Source organism: Musca domestica, unplaced genomic scaffold, assembly GCF_030504385.1.
Source record: "Musca domestica strain aabys unplaced genomic scaffold, Musca_domestica.polishedcontigs.V.1.1 46, whole genome shotgun sequence".
NCBI classification, from domain to species: Eukaryota; Metazoa; Arthropoda; class Insecta; order Diptera; family Muscidae; genus Musca; species Musca domestica.
In genome coordinates, this window is record NW_026712336.1 from 1,156,665 (window position 1) to 1,172,629 (window position 15,965).

The 15,965-nt window shown below is 36.9% G+C and overlaps 1 protein-coding gene across 8 annotated transcripts in view; it reads right to left on the minus strand.

Annotated features, from left to right (window-relative positions):
* Positions 1–15,965, minus strand: part of LOC101892444 (protein 4.1 homolog) — a 121,446-nt gene that overhangs the window by 37,969 nt on the left and 67,512 nt on the right. For all 8 annotated transcript variants that reach the window (XM_059127623.1, XM_059127627.1, XM_059127625.1 and 5 more), the window contains one exon: positions 9,756–9,926. The gene's annotated coding sequence lies outside the window, so the exon portion shown is untranslated. The remainder of the gene's footprint in view (positions 1–9,755; positions 9,927–15,965) is intronic.

Consider the following 15,965-nt stretch of genomic DNA (forward strand, 5'->3'; position numbering starts at 1 on the left):
ATGGTCAAAACCAAAACATTTCGTATAATAATCTAGGGCCTTAACATGAGCTTCTCGTACGTCTGGTGTCATATAAAAGTGGAGCCCAACATGTGGCATAATATGCCGTGTAAACTTTAAAATGTCTGATTTAAAGGATAAGCAATTACCTCCCCTTTCTCGATTTTTCGGTTATTATACGACCATAAAATGTCGTTTAAAATAAACAAAATCCAGGAGAAGTCTTTCCAAAGTGGCGCCCAACATGTGGTGTCCACGAAAAGTAATTTTGGGCAATATCTTTTTGTTAACTAGTCTCAGACCAATGATCAGTCAAAGCATATTATAATTTAAGGATCTTAGCACGCACTATTCCGTCTTCAGGCAATCCATCAAAGTGGCGCCCAACATGTGGCATATCATGCCATGAATTTTGAAATGTCCTGCGGACTTATCATTCAAGGCTTTAAACCAAAAATAAATTCACATAACAATCTAAGGCTTTAACGTGAACTTCGGGGAAGTCTGGTGTCATATCAAAGTGGCGCCCAACATGTGGCACATCATACCATGAGTTTTGAAAACACAAAAATCTCAGAAAATATACATGAGACAAAACGCGGGCTTCTCAGAAGTATAGCAGAAGTATATAGTGGCGCCCAACATGTGGCACAGCATATCGTCGCCTTTTAATGACTTACATAATAGATAAAAAAAAATAATCCCTCCCTCCCCAATTTTTCGGTCATTATACGGCCAGATAAAGGCAGTTTAAAATTTAGGGAAACCAGAAGAAATCTTCTTTAATCGTACCAAAGTGGCGCCCAACATGTGATGTTCCCGTAAAACAATTTAGGCAAACTTAAAAAATTGCATGAAACACTCTAAGGACTTAGCACTCACTTCGTCGACTCGAAAAAAAATTCATCAAAGTGGCACTTCATACCATGAACCTTGAAATGTCTTGTGGAATTTTCAGTCAAAGAATTAAAACCCATTTTTTTTTTAAATAATCTAAGGACGTCTAATGTCATATGAAAGTGGCGCCCAACATGTGAAACGATATGCCGTGTAGAAGGTCTACATATATGACAGATTTACAAAAGTCCCCGCCCGCTTTAAATTTATCGGTCATTATAGGACCACATAAAGGCGGTTTAAAAATCCAGAGAAATCAAATTGGCGCCCAACATGCGGTCTCCTTGTAAAGTAATTTAGGCGTTTGTCAGTCAAAGGATTAAAACTTAGCAGGCACTTTTCCGACTTATAGTAATCTATCAAAGTGGCGCCCAACATGTGGGACATCATACCGAATGAACTTTGAAAGGTCTTCTGGAATTATCAGTCTAGATTTAAAACAAAAATTTCGTAAAATATTTCAAGGGCTTAACATTAAGTTCTCGGACGTCTGGTGGCGTCCAACTTGTGGCACATCATACAATACAAATTAAAATGTCGCACTAAATGGCCAGTCAATGACTTAAAGGGGAAACAACTACAAAATTTTCGAATAATTATCTAAGGACTTAAGAATGACTTCCGAAGCCTTTATCTATTAAATTGGCGCCCAACATGGGGCATATCATATACTTTGAATTAAAATTTCGTCTAATATTCAATTTCAACTTTTTTCACATTTTTTGAGTCGTTATACAACCACGTAAAAATTGTTTGAAATTGATACACCCAGAGAAAGTCTTCTTTTATACTACCAAAGTGGCGCCCAACAGGTGGTTTCAATATACAATAATGGAAAAGGTTACGATTTGTAACTACCATCAGTCAATAGATCTGTCAAAGGATTAAAACTAAAAAAAAATTAAAATTTAAGCATTCAAAACGGAGATCTCAGGCTTTTGGCATTCTATGAAAGTGGCGCCCAATATGTGACAAACTATTTCATGGTCTTGCAAATGTCTTATAGAACTACAACTACGAAAAACTGTAAGTAAAAACAGTAAAATTACCAAAATTTCAAAAAATAAATTAGAAACTTGACACGGACTTCCCAGACTTCTTGCAAAGTGGCGCCCAACAGGTGGTTGCAATGTACATGGTCTGACAAGTGTATTGTAGAACAGTACGTAAAAAAATTAAAACCACAAAAATCTCTTAAAATAAATTCGAAACTTAATACGGTTTTCCTTTACTTCAGGCAAAGTGGCGCCGAACATGCGGCACAGCATGGCATAGACTTTAAAATGTCTTTCATAGAAAGTCAGCAATCTTTTTCTTCCCCAATTTTATATTTACCATCATCCATGATGTCCCACTTCTTTCTGATTTCAGAATCTTAAATCATACTAAAGTGGCGCCCAACACGTGGCTTTGACGTACAAAAATATAGGCAGTTTCAATTTGTTGACTAAATGGAATCAAATGGCTAATTAAACTTTGAAATGTTTCGTGAAACAATCCAAGGAATCGTCATGGAATTTTCAGGCTTCTAACATCTTTTCAAAGTGGCGCCCAACATGTGGCTTTAAATGTCCTGACTTTAAAATGTCCTGTACAGTAAGTGAGCTATATTCTTTCTTTCCCAAAACTTAACTTTGACACATCCAATGATATATGACTTCATTTCAGAATCTTTTGTCATACGAAAGTGGCGCCCAATATAGGCAGCTTCAATATGTTAACTAACTTTAATCAAATGGCTAATTAATTTTTTAAACATATCGTAAAACATTCTAAGGACTAGACAAGGATTACTCAGACTTCTAGCCTCCTAACAAAGTGGCGCCCAACATTTGGCACATCATAGCATAGACTTTAAAATGTCCTGTGCCGTAAGTCAGCAATATTCTTTCTTTCCCAAAACTTAACTTTGACACATCTAATGATATCTCACTTCATCCTGATTCCAGAAACTTTTAGCATACGAAAGTGGCGCCCAATACGTGGCTTTGGTGTAAAAAAAAAAAATAGGCAGTTTCAATTTGTAAACTAGTTTCAATCAAACGGTTAATTAAATCTTTAAACAATTCGTAAAACAATCTAAGGCCTCGACATGGAATTTTCAGACTTCAAGCTTCTTACCAAAGTGGCGCCCAACATGTGGCAACTTTTACCAAAAACTTTGAAATATAAATTAAACAATTTTTCTCTTCCCTAATTTCATCTTCGTCTCCTTCCATCATGTCCGACATATTTTTTGCGGTTAAGATATTGCTTTGGCCTCACATCCTGCCAAGAAAAATGCCTCCCACTTCCTTGGCCTTTTCCGTGAACAAACAAAGGCTATCTCCTTACTATACACAAACTACTTCCCATAATTTCCTTTTTCACATCGGCTATCTGGACAATTTCCATATTACTTTGCTATCAATTTCCGCTTCATATCCTCGTTTCATTGTTGGAAATTATTAGATTTGGCAGTGCTAGCCTTATGTTTGGAATCCTTAATTAAGTTTTTCAGTTTTTTTGCTTTTTTGCCATAAATGTTTCTTCTTCGTGTTATGCGTTTTGTTTGGATTCGCAAGTGACGCCAGTGACCAAAACCAACAGACATTTCAAATTATATGGTATGGTGACGCCACATGTTGGGCGCCACTTTGATGGGAGGTTGAGATTATGGTACGCTATGGCGCCCAATTGCAAATGGTTTTGGGGGGGTGGTGTGAGGACAAAATATATCCATGGCATTTACAATGTATTTCCGGTTGCTCTTTCCAATTTCAAATGCTTTTTATTTTTTGTTCTCTTGCCTCTCCCTTCTCTCTCTCTTTCTGTTTGTCTTTCTCCCATTCTTTTTATTAATAATAAAAAGCGGATATTTCTTCAAGGAAATTAGATTTAAATTGCTTTCTCGGCAACACATTGGCATTCGTGATGATGATGACGATGACAGACAACCCTCAATCATAAAAATTGACAAGGCATAAAGTGTCCTCCTGGTCGTCCTCTCCCTCTCCCTCAGGATAGGTCCTTTCTTCGCCGTCCATAAAAGCCAACCAATGAAGTGTAGTTTTTTATGACTACACTTTGTCGTAAAGTGCGTGTTGTTCATTCATGACATTAAGTTTTTTGTTTGTTTGTTTGTTCATTTGTTTTTCCCCCGTCAAAGGACATGACAGGATGTGAGGAAGAGAGAGAGAGAGCTTGTTTTTGTCAACTTGTTTGCAAAATGTTGCCTTGTTTTAGCCATGGCGTCATTTTTGCACTATATTTCTCGGTTTGATAGACTATGGGATGGACATGTTGGTTGGTTGGTTGGTCCTTCTGTAATAGCCTTTTTTGGCAAAAGACTTCCTGGCGACCACCACACAAAGAGTTTGAGTAATTTATGACCAATTTTTGTGCAAAATTTTGTGTTCACAAAAATAAAAGTTTATGGAGTTCATGGGTAGTACACGATACTGAGTGTTAATTGATATTTAATGGCCGCTGCCAGTGCCTGCCATTAAATCATAACCAAGGTAAGGAATTGATATTTGAGCGTGATATGGTTATGGGACATAAGGATAAATGGTAGACATAAAAGATGTGGGTTTTTTCCTTAATTTTATTCATGAGGTAATTGATGAGATTTCAAGGTTGTGAAAAATTGCTAATTTGGTAAAGAGATTCAGCAAATTGATGAAAAGACCATATTAACCGTATCGCAAGACAAAAGTGGCGCCCAACGTGTAAACACTATCATAATATTGTTAGATCTACAATATTTAATAGCTTTAGATGGGTGATCTTTCAAAGCATTGAAATTACAAAAATTTCGTATAATAATCCGAAGTCGGCTATCACCCCTGGAAAGTGGCGCCCAAGATGTGGCACCTCATGCAATAGGCTTTAAAATTTCCTTTAAAGTAGTCTAAAGACTTGTCAGGAATTTCTTGCATTAAAATAATATTAACTGATGTCTGGCGTTATAAATTGTCTCATAGAGTTCTTTCGGAATAAACCGAAGGTGGCTTTTTTAGACAGGGGCTCTTCAGAGCTGGTCTTGGTAAAATTTTATCTAAGAAAGGTCCTCAAGAATCTATCATTACCAGGATATCATTCAACGAATTTGTGGAGACTTCAAGGGCCATTTAGCAACCACATGAAGGTTTCTTAAATATTACTTAATCCAGATGAAGTATTCTGTTACCCAATTAAAAATGGCGCCCAACATGTGGCTTAATCGTACCATAATTTGGAAACTACCCTTTGGTCTATATCGTCGTCAAAAACATGATCAATGGATTAAAGCTACAAATATTTTAAATAATAATGTAATTTCATGGACCTCCAAAACCCTATGACAGTGGCGCCCAACGTGTGGCTTAAGCGTACGTACCATAAGAATGAACATATTTCTTTGGTCTCAAGATACAAGGAAATGGTCGAAGATCTAGCAACACAAATATTTTGTATATTATTCTAATATATTCTGGAATTCTAAATGCTCAAGCATCCTATCAAGGTGGCGCCCAACATGGGGCTCCATCATAGCATAATATACGATATTTCTTTTTAGCCATTAATGGAAGAAGAATTTAAACCACATATATTTCGTATAAATTTCCAACATTATTTTGGACTTTTCAGCCTTTTAATGCCCTATCAAAGTGGCGCCCAACATGTGATTTCACTATACCATAATATTAACAATTGAACTTCAACATACCAAAATATAGGAAATTTCTCGTTGATCGCTAATGGTAGAAGAATAAAAACCACAAATATTTCGTAAAAAATTCTAATATTATCTTGAACTTTTCAGTCTTCTAATACCTTACCAAAGTGGCGCCCAACATATGGTTTCACTACCATATTATTATATTAAAAATTTCTTTTTGCTCGCTGATTTCAAAACGAAGGTCAAACGTTGGACTAGAACTACAAAAAAATCACATAATAATCTAAAGAATCATTGTGGATATCTCAGACGACTAGTATTCGATCAAAGTGGCGCCAAACATGTGGCACATCATATCATAGACTTTGTAAGGTCTTAAATGGCAATATGAAGATATATTCGGAGACTTCTCAAGGCATTATAGCCATTTCCTCAACACATTTCGCGCCCAACATGTTTACGCCATATGAATGCGATTTTAAACATTCGATAATATTCAAAGCCTCTTTGTCAAAACCTGAAGTGAAGAAGGTATAGCCATCTGAAGCTGAAGAATACTCGTTGCCGCAAGACCATTGAAACTTTATACGAAGGCATTTTTAGCCAATTAAAAGACGTATAAAGGCTACTTTGACTGAATTCTGAAAGAACTACTCGTGTTGACATTTTACCGCATGTGGCACGTTATTACAGGACGTTACCAAAGTGGCGTCCAACGTGTGACACCTCAGAACATAGACTTTGAAATGTCATACATGGTAATCTGCAGATCTGCCATGTTATTCTTGAAAGAAATTATTTTCTACTGCAATCTTGGGAAAGTATTTAATAACGGCTGTTGAAAACTTATTCATCCAACTTTTTATGTATTCTATCATTCTATTAAAGTGGCGCCCACCATGGGGTTGGCAATACTACACTGATTACATGTCTCTTTGGTTATTGGCGTCGATGGATTTTTGGAATGGATTTCATAGGCGAACAACCAAATCTGATACCAGGCTTTAAACGACCAAATTGGCGCCCAATATGTGGCTCAGCATGTAATATAAAACTTCTGGTCTCGTAAAAATAAGATTGGACTTCTTGGAATTTGGAATTTCTTGGATGAAAAAAATATCTGGTGTTGCTTTGTCTTATGAAAGTTCTCGATTTTATTTAGAGTGCATGTTCGATCACTCTACCAAAGTGGCGCCCAACGTTGAGCAACATCGTACTATTTAATTCGAAATTTCAATTTAATAATTGGCTTTAAACAACAAAAGTTACACACAACATGTGGCACAGCACACCATATAATATGAAATGTCTGCTAACGTATCTCGTATAATTATCCATTAAATTATTATGAACTTCTTCGACGAAAAAAATATGGCTTTTTCTTGTCCTATGAAAGTGTCCAGTTTCTTTGCGGACAACAAACCACGGTTTTAATGGGTCTAAAGTTGTTAAAATCATCCCTTTGGGTAACTTTTTGAGCCGATATATGAATCATATGAAGTCCTTCGAAACCTAAGAAATTCCAAGTTGATGTTCGTTCAACCTACCAAAGTGGCGCCCGACGTGTGGCGTCATCGTACTTTTTTATTGGAAATTTTAGATTAATAACTGGCTTCTATGGACCAAAGTGGTGCCCAATATGTGGCTCAGCTCACCACAGAATATAAAATATTTGTTCTTGAACTTATTATGAACATCTTGGAGGAAAAGCATAGTCAGTGTTGCCTTGCTCTATAAAAGTCCTAGAGTTTATTCTGGATCAACAAACAGAGATTTTCTGGGTCAGGATCTAAAGTTAATTAAACCTCCTTTTCGTTAAATTCTTTGAGCCCCTATAACACAATAAAATCCAGACTATGAAGTCCAGAGGTGATATTCGATAACCCTACCAAAGTGGCGCCCAACGTATTGTGGTATTGTACTTTTCAACCTGAAACTTCTGTATGATAACTGGTTTCATATAGCTCAGCACAAAATATAATATGAAATGTCTGTTCTGCCATAACTCTGCTTGGATTTCTTGGACCTTCTCAGAATTTATTCTCGATCAACAAACAGCGACTATTTTTGGGTCTAAAGTTGTTAAAATCATTTCTTTAGGGAACTTTTAGAGCCGATATAAAATCGTATGAAATCCTTTGAAAACTATTAAGTCCAGAGTTGATGTTCGTCCACCCTACCAAAGTGGCGCCCAACGTGTGGCGCTATTATTTTTTATTTGAAATTTTAGATTGACAACTGGATTCTATCGGCCAAAATGACATGTAGCTCAGCACACCATAGAATAGAACCACATGCCTGGACTTGTTATTGACTTCTTGGGCGTAAAACATATCTAGTGTTGACTTGTCCCCTATAAAAACACCTGAGTTTATTCCCGTGCGCTGTTTTTATGTGTCTAACGTTTTTGGAATCATCTCTTTGCATAACTCCTTGAGCCAAAATTAAATCATATAAAATACCCCGAAAATTTGGAAGTCCACAGTCGATGTTCGATCAGCCAACAAAAGTGGCGCCCAACATGTGACGTAATTGTAATATTTAATTCTTGTTTTTCAACAGTTATAAATCGACTTTAAATTTTATCGAAGCTCTTTTAAATTCCTCCATTTGGAGAAGACCGATAAAAGGTATTCTACCAAGCTCTACCAAAAATGGGAGTTCATTATGGGGACTATAACATATATTTGGCCTACATTGGCAATTTGCAGCAGGGAACAGTTCTTAACCCCTAGAGAACCTTAATTCTTCAAAAAAAAAAAAAAAAAATCGGAAATATTTCCCAAACCTACCAAATATTACACTCTATGGGGCTTATGTCAAAACTTGGGTACCGAAAAATGTCCTAGCACGAATTTTTATTCCATAAGAACGCAAAATATCAAATTATAGACAATTCGGTTAAAATCTAAAAAATTCCGAATATCAGGAGGTTCTGCTGTATGGTGGACTTACATTACAATAGGTCCAATGACCAAAACTACAGCGTTTTTAATTCTATGGTATGGTGACGCCAAAAATATAGTGTGGGCTCTTTCGCGATTTCAACAGGCAGACAAACTTAGTTAAGCCGACTTAGAATTTTGTACCGATCAAGAATGTTCTTGATTCTGGGTTCTCGATCCTGGTCATAGTCCGAAATGATAAAAATATATATTTCAAGTAGCGACCAACGGGGGATCCTATCAAGGCCAAAAATTATAAAACAATACTTCAAGTGGCGCCCAACGAAAAAAAAAAGATTTTTTTTACATAAATACACCACGTTTGGGAGCCCGAGCCTGAACCACATTTTAGTATGTCATGATGTCTGCTATATATTTTTATGGTGGTGGGTATAAAAATGCCTTCCAGAGGACTTCTGTAGGCAGACCACTTAAAACTTCTTGTAGTTTTTTGTGGGTAAGAGAAGTCTTAGAGGTCTTGTATAGATGAATCCGAATTGATCTTTAAGGTTGAGGTACCACCTATTGAGAACCGTTTGAAAATTTTGGCTGAAATGTTGAAAACCCCAACTTTTCAGAAGGTATGTTTGTATGATACTTAATGCAGCTCTCTGATCAAGATCATATCCATATATTCTCATGATGGTGAGTATAAAAAGGCCTTCCAGAGGACTTCTGTAGTCAGACCACTAAAAGACTTCTTGTAGTTTTTTTATGGGTAATAGATTTCTTAACCATTTGAATATTTTGGCCGAAATATTAAAAATCCCAAAATTTAAGATGGCATGCTTGTAAGATACTTAATGCGGCTCTCTGACAAAAATCATAGCCAGAAGGAAAATATTAACTAAAAAAATTAAATAAAAATTACTTTAGTTGGCACTGAACGTAAAAAAATTGGATTTTTAGAAAAATCGGAAAAAAATGTCTGAAAATATTCAAATTTTTAGAAGGCCTGGGGTCCCAAATTACATCGGCTGTGATTATAAAAAATCCTCCTATGGCCCATATTTACATGGAAGACCTCCTATAGATATTTCCTAAAAAGAAGGACATTTGTAGTTCTTCTGTGAGTAAAAGACCTCCTTACACAGGTCGTCTATACATTCTACAGATAGAACATCTTCTTAAGGTCTTTTATAATTAAAAACTTTATAGTCGTAAGAATAGGTCTTATTCAAGCCTTATTTTTCTCATTAAAAACACTTCTAAAATACTTCCGGTCACTTATATTTAATTGAATTTGTAATAAATACAAAAAAAATACTTACAATTTATTATTGTTGTTGATTCCGTTTCAGACGTGACGTTTTACGATTTGAAATGATTCGGACAATTGGTCATAGATATATGAATTAGATTATGGGAGGGATCGATGAGTAATCTTGCAGTTGTTGAGAATTGTTTTTTTTTTAATTTTTTATTTGGTTCGTAAATAAATGCTAGACAGAGAGAGAAAAAAACAAAAATACATTAAAAAAGGTTAAAAATAGATTTTTTTTATTAAAAAAATCTGAAAAAATTAAAAAAAAAACAAATCAAAAAAATACTGATCATGAAAAACCTTGATTTGAAAACCTCTCTCACAGCATGAGCGAGTGATGTAATTACAAATGAAAGGAAAAACATGACGCCATCAATCACCATACAAAACAACAACAACAATAACAAAACTACAACAATACCAACCGGTATTTGAATTGAGAAAAAAATATCTAAAATCCAAAATCTGTAACTTTATTCTATGTTGGAAGCATGCTGTTTTGTTTTATTTACTTCATACCTCACACACAACCAGCTTCGATGATACTAACCTACACTGCCGCTCAAAAGTGTACTACTGAAATGCGGTTAACTGCTGTTCCGCTTTCATTAAAGTATTTGTTTTTTTTTTTTGTTCAGGGCTCTGCTGCTGTCAGCGTTGGAATAAATTAATGATGACGTGTTCGAGAAGAGAGAGGTGAGGTAGGGTAGCAGGGGAGAGGAGAGAAGGGGAAGGGGGAGAGCAAAAGCGAGATAGATTGTAATTCTGAGATAAACAAGTCATGATGTCATGTCGTCATGACATGAGGCCCCAGTGTCAATAACAGAGACTCCAATGGTCATGACATGGAGCAATGGTCATGTATTTTTATATTAGACAAGGGAAGAATTCAATAGATTGAGATATAAAAAATGAAGCATAATTGACCTTTGGCCTTTCTACTTTAAGATGAGATTTTTATACCCTCAGCCATATGGCTACAGAGGGTATATATCATTTGATAAGGCCAAAACGTACCACATCGAAATAATGGTTTTAGACCATAGGTCTCTTTGGGCCAAATTCGATTCAGGACATTTGGAGCCAATCTAGCGATGTCCGTCCGTCCGTCTGTCTGGATGGCTGGTGCGCACGATAACTCTCGAAGGGAATATCATAGTGGCGCCCAACATGTGATACCCTAGAACATAGACTTTAAGATATCCTACATGGTAATCTGGTGATCTGTCATTAACTTTTTGAAAGAAAATATTTCCTACTGCGGTCTTCTGTTGGTTTTTTAGAAAGGCTATTGAAAACTTAAAATTCCAACCAACTTTTTACGTATTCTATCATTTTATTAAAGTGGCGCCCAACATGTGGCTTGCAATACCACATTATTGGCGTAGAGGGATTTTTGGAATGGATTTCATAGGTGATCAATCAAATAAGATAGCTGGTTTTAAACGACCAAAGTGGCGCCCAACGTATGGCTCAGCATATACGAATACGAAACTTCTGGCCTCGTGAAATTAATCTTGGACTTCTTGGATGAAAAAAAAAAAAAACATATCTGGTGTTGACTTGTCCTATGAAAGTTCTCGAGTTTATTTAGAAGTTGTGTACGATCACTCTACCGAAGTGGCGCCCAATTTGCGGCATGATTGTAATATTTAATTTTTTTGGCTGTAACTCTCTTCAATCGACTTAAAATATATTCGAAGCTCTTTCAAATACCTCATTTTGGAGAAATCTCATAAAAGGTGTTCTACCAAGCTCTACAATAAATTTAAGATCATTATGGGGACTGTATTGGCAATTTGCCGCAGGGAACCTAGAGAACCTTAATTCTTCAAATGAAAGTTTTTTCCAAAATATTTCTGAAACCTACCAAATACTCTATGGGGCTACTATCAGAATGTGGATATCGAAGAATTTTCTAGCCCGAGTTTTCATACAACTGGAACCCAAGGTATCAAATTATAGACAATTCGGTTCAAACCAAAAAAAAAACTCCGAATATCAGGAGTTTTGAAGTTTTGAATAATCAAAACGATTATAAAATCCGAAATAGACATCCGGTTCTCTTCATATTTCGCATATCCCATTATTTCTAACAACACAAGATATGCTGTTAAGGTGGGATATATCCGCCCACTCCTTCTGGTACCTCCCCCACAAAGGGTCAAAATTTTAAATATCCATGAAGCTCATAAAACGCGAAATTGATATCCGATTCCATTCAGACTTGGTACATCTCAATATTTCTATCAACACAAGATCTGTTATAAAGATAGTAGAAATCGGACCTTTCCTTCTGGTACCTTCCCCACAAAGGGTCAATGTTTTGAATATCCAAAAACGATCATAAAATCCAAAATAGACATCCGGTTCTTTTCATATTTCGCATATCCCATTATTTCTAACAACACAAGATTGTAGACATGGGACCACTCCTTCTGGTACTCTCCCTTTAAAGATTCAACAGTTTGAATATCCATGAAGTTCATAAAACGGAAAATTGACATCCGATTCCATTCAGACTCGGTACATCTCAATTTTTTCTCAATATTATAATCTGTTATAAAGATGGTAGAGATTGGACCATTTCTTCTGTTACCTCCCCCACATAGGGTTCAAGATTTTGAAAAACCAAACGTTTAAATATAAGAGAACTGATAAATATTTAATTTTTGAAAAATAAAAAAAATATTTTTTGAAAAAGTATTAAAATGTTTTCCTTTAATAAAATCGCCTGACATTCCATTGAACCATTTCAGCCGTCTGGGCCATCCATCGCATTCCCTTTCATAATCATAACCCCACATTGCCAGACAGTCCACAACCATTTGCTGTTTTATTGCCACCACTTGTTGCCATTTGGAGGAGAAAAACAAAAACAACAAAAACAATTTGGAATTCCAATTGAATGCCTTCTTCTTCTTTAACATTTGCATAGACCCAGTCTTCCATTAAAGAAGAAACTGTAATCAGAATTGTAGGCATTTTTAAGATGGGTATTACAAAACGGATTGTCCCGGCTGTCTGGCTGGCTGCTAGATTGTCAGACGATGACATCAATGTCTCAACACAGACAATGGAATTCTAAATTCCGATGGCAAATGTTTTTTTTTTTTTTTCATTATTGGCCGTTATGAGCGTTGAATGAGTTATGGAGAACAACTGTTAGCGTAGCTAGTTGTCCAGAAACAGATTTGCCATTGTTCTTTTGGTGTTGTGCGAAGAAAAAATTGGAACAAAGATGACCTATTGGTATTTTATAAGGCCGCATTGTAGAAGAGCAATAGGTCGTATTTATTTCAATTTATCCACTCATTGATCTCTCGTTGATAATGCGAATCGGTCCTGTGAGAGCCCTCTCCGTGGAATGCATTGTGGCTTCTATGAGAAAACTTAACGATATTCTATGGAATATCAGGCCTCAAGTCTTTTATACTAGAAACCCGTTGATATTCTAAGAGAAAATACATAGGTGTACTGTGACAAGAGAGGCAGAGAGAGAGAGAGAGAGAGAGAACAATAGTAAAATCTGCTCATTTTCGAACGAGTTTTTCTCCCACTCAATCTCACTCCTATACGAACGACATCGAAAAATTAAATTTACTCGATTTTTTCTGGTCCCAGGAGTGCTTTCGCTCGAATTCGAGAAAGTTCCACTCTTTGTAAAAATTCGAGCTAGTTCTTCGGAGGTCTGGTTGGTACAGTTGGCGACAATGCTTTCCAACGCGTTTTTCAGTTTTGTTGCGTTTGCTGCTGTGGTTTGAGGAACTACACATAGATAGAAGGAATACAAAAACGGTATGGCAAACACTAAAAGAGCGCTCGACAAGAGTAAAATCTGCTCGATTTTGAACCAATTTTGCTCCCACTCAAAAACAAAGAAATTAGGTTCTCTCCTATACGAGTGACATCGAAAAATTACGCTTGCTCAATTTTTTCTGGTCCCAGAGGCGCTCCTGCTCGACTTCGAGCGAGTGTGACTCTTTACTCGAATTCGAATGAGTTTTTCGAAGGTCTGCTCCTATCCGAGAAACTGCAGGTTACTTCGCCTACATATCTTTCATGGAAAGCCTATTGGAAGTATCTTATCCAGACACAACCCAAATTAAATAAATGCTCGGTAAAATCTACTCGTTTTCGAAAGAATTTTGGTCCCACTATAAAACGAGTATAGCATGTTCGCCCTTATTCGAGGGAAACCGACCAATTGAGTTATGCTAGTTTTAGTTTTTTTACTCCCAGGAGGTCTCCCGCTCGAATTCGAACGAGTGTCACTTTTTAACCGAATTCGAATGAGTTTTTCGGATGTCTGCTCCTAAACTGTGGGTAAATTGGTCTAATGATCTTTCATAGGAAAGCCTGTGGAAGGTATCTTATACAGAGATAACCCAAATTAAAAGAATGTTCGGTAAAATCTGCTCGTTTTCGACTCTACAACGAGCAAAGCATGCTCGTCCTTATTTGAGTGAAACCGAACAATAGAATTTTGCCCGTTAGGTTTTCTCTCTCAGAAGAGCTTCTCCTCGACTTCGAGCGAGTTTTACTCTTTACTTGCATTCGAGCGAGTTTTTCGGTCGAGTTTGCCCCTAACATGAGAATTGCGTGTAAGTTGGCCTACAGATCTTTCATAGGAAAGCCTATGGGAGGTATCATTTCCGGAGATAATCCAAATTAAAAGAATGCTCTGCAAAATCTACCCGTTTTCGAACGAATTTTGCTGCCACTCTAAAACGAACAAAGCATGGTCACCCTGATTCCAGCGGAATGGATAGAGTTTTTTTCGTTTGGTTTTCTTCTACTCCCAGGAGTGATCCTGCTCGAATTCGAACGAGTTTCACTTTTTACCCGAACTCGAACGAGTTTTTCGGTCGAGTTTGTTCCTGACAGAAGAAATGTGGGTAACTTGGAATGCTGATCCTTCATGAGAAAGAAAGCCTGTTGGAGTTATCATATTCAGAGATAGCCCAAATTAAAAGAATGCTCTGCAAAATCTGCTCGTTTTCGAAAAAATTGTCTGCCACTCTAAAACGAGCAAAGCATGCGCGCTCTTATTTCAGCGAAACCTAAAAAATATGTTTTGGTCGTGCTCGCCCTTATTCCAGCGAAACCGAAAAATAGTGTTTTGTTCGTTTTATTTTTCTACTCCCAAGAGTGCTCCCGCTCGATTTCGAGCTAGTTTCACTCTTTACTCGATTTCGAGCGAGTTTGCTCCTAACAGAGAAACTGCAGTCCACTTGGTTTACAGATCTTTCATAGGAAGGCCTGTTGAAAGTTTTCCATCCAGAGATATCCTATGGAAGGTCGGCCGTGGTAAAACAGTGTTCTGTTCGTTTTATTTTTTCTACTCCCAGGAGTACTCCCGCTCGATTTCGAGCCAGTTTCACTCTTTACTCGATTTCGAGCGAGTTTGATCCAAACAGAGGATATGCAGGTTACTTGGTTTACAGATCTTTCATAGGAAGGCCTGTTGAAAGTTTTCCATCCAGAGATATCTTATGGAAGGTCGGCCGTTGTAAAATGGTGTTTTCTTCGTTTTATTTTTTCTACTCCCAGGAGTGCTCCCGCTCGATTTCGACCTAGTTTCACTCTTTACTCGATTTCGAGCGAACCAAGTAGACTGTAGATACTTGGTTTACAGGTCTTTCATAGGAAGGCCTGTTGAAAGTTTTCCATCTAGAGATATGCTATGGAAAGTCGGTAGGTCACCTAATCTTTAAAAACAAACAAAGCATGTTCGCCCTTATTCGAGCTAACCTGATCAACTGAGTTTTGTTAGTTATGTTTCTTTCGACTCCCAGGAATGGTTACACTCAACTTCGTGCGATTTCGAGCGAGTTTGCTCCTTACAGAGGAACTGCGTTTTACTTGGTTTAAAGATCTTTACAAAGGAAGGCATGTTAAAAGTATTTTATCCTAGGATATCCTAGAGAAGATCGGCCATAGTAGGTCTTCTAACCATTGGAAACCGGCAGAAGTTGTTCTATTTGAAGACCCTTGTTAAGATAACATCCCTGAATCATCTAAAAGTTGTATTCGATGTCTAAAATAGGTAATTTATGTAAAATTCTGACATCACCCACCACCACCACGGCTACTTAAACAAAGTCTGTCCCACAGCACATGATTTTCCAGTAATGAGAAAAAGGCAAAAGAGAAAAAAAATGTGTGAAACTATTTCCGTTTGTGTAACCCTTCTTTTTGCATTGACATGAAACCC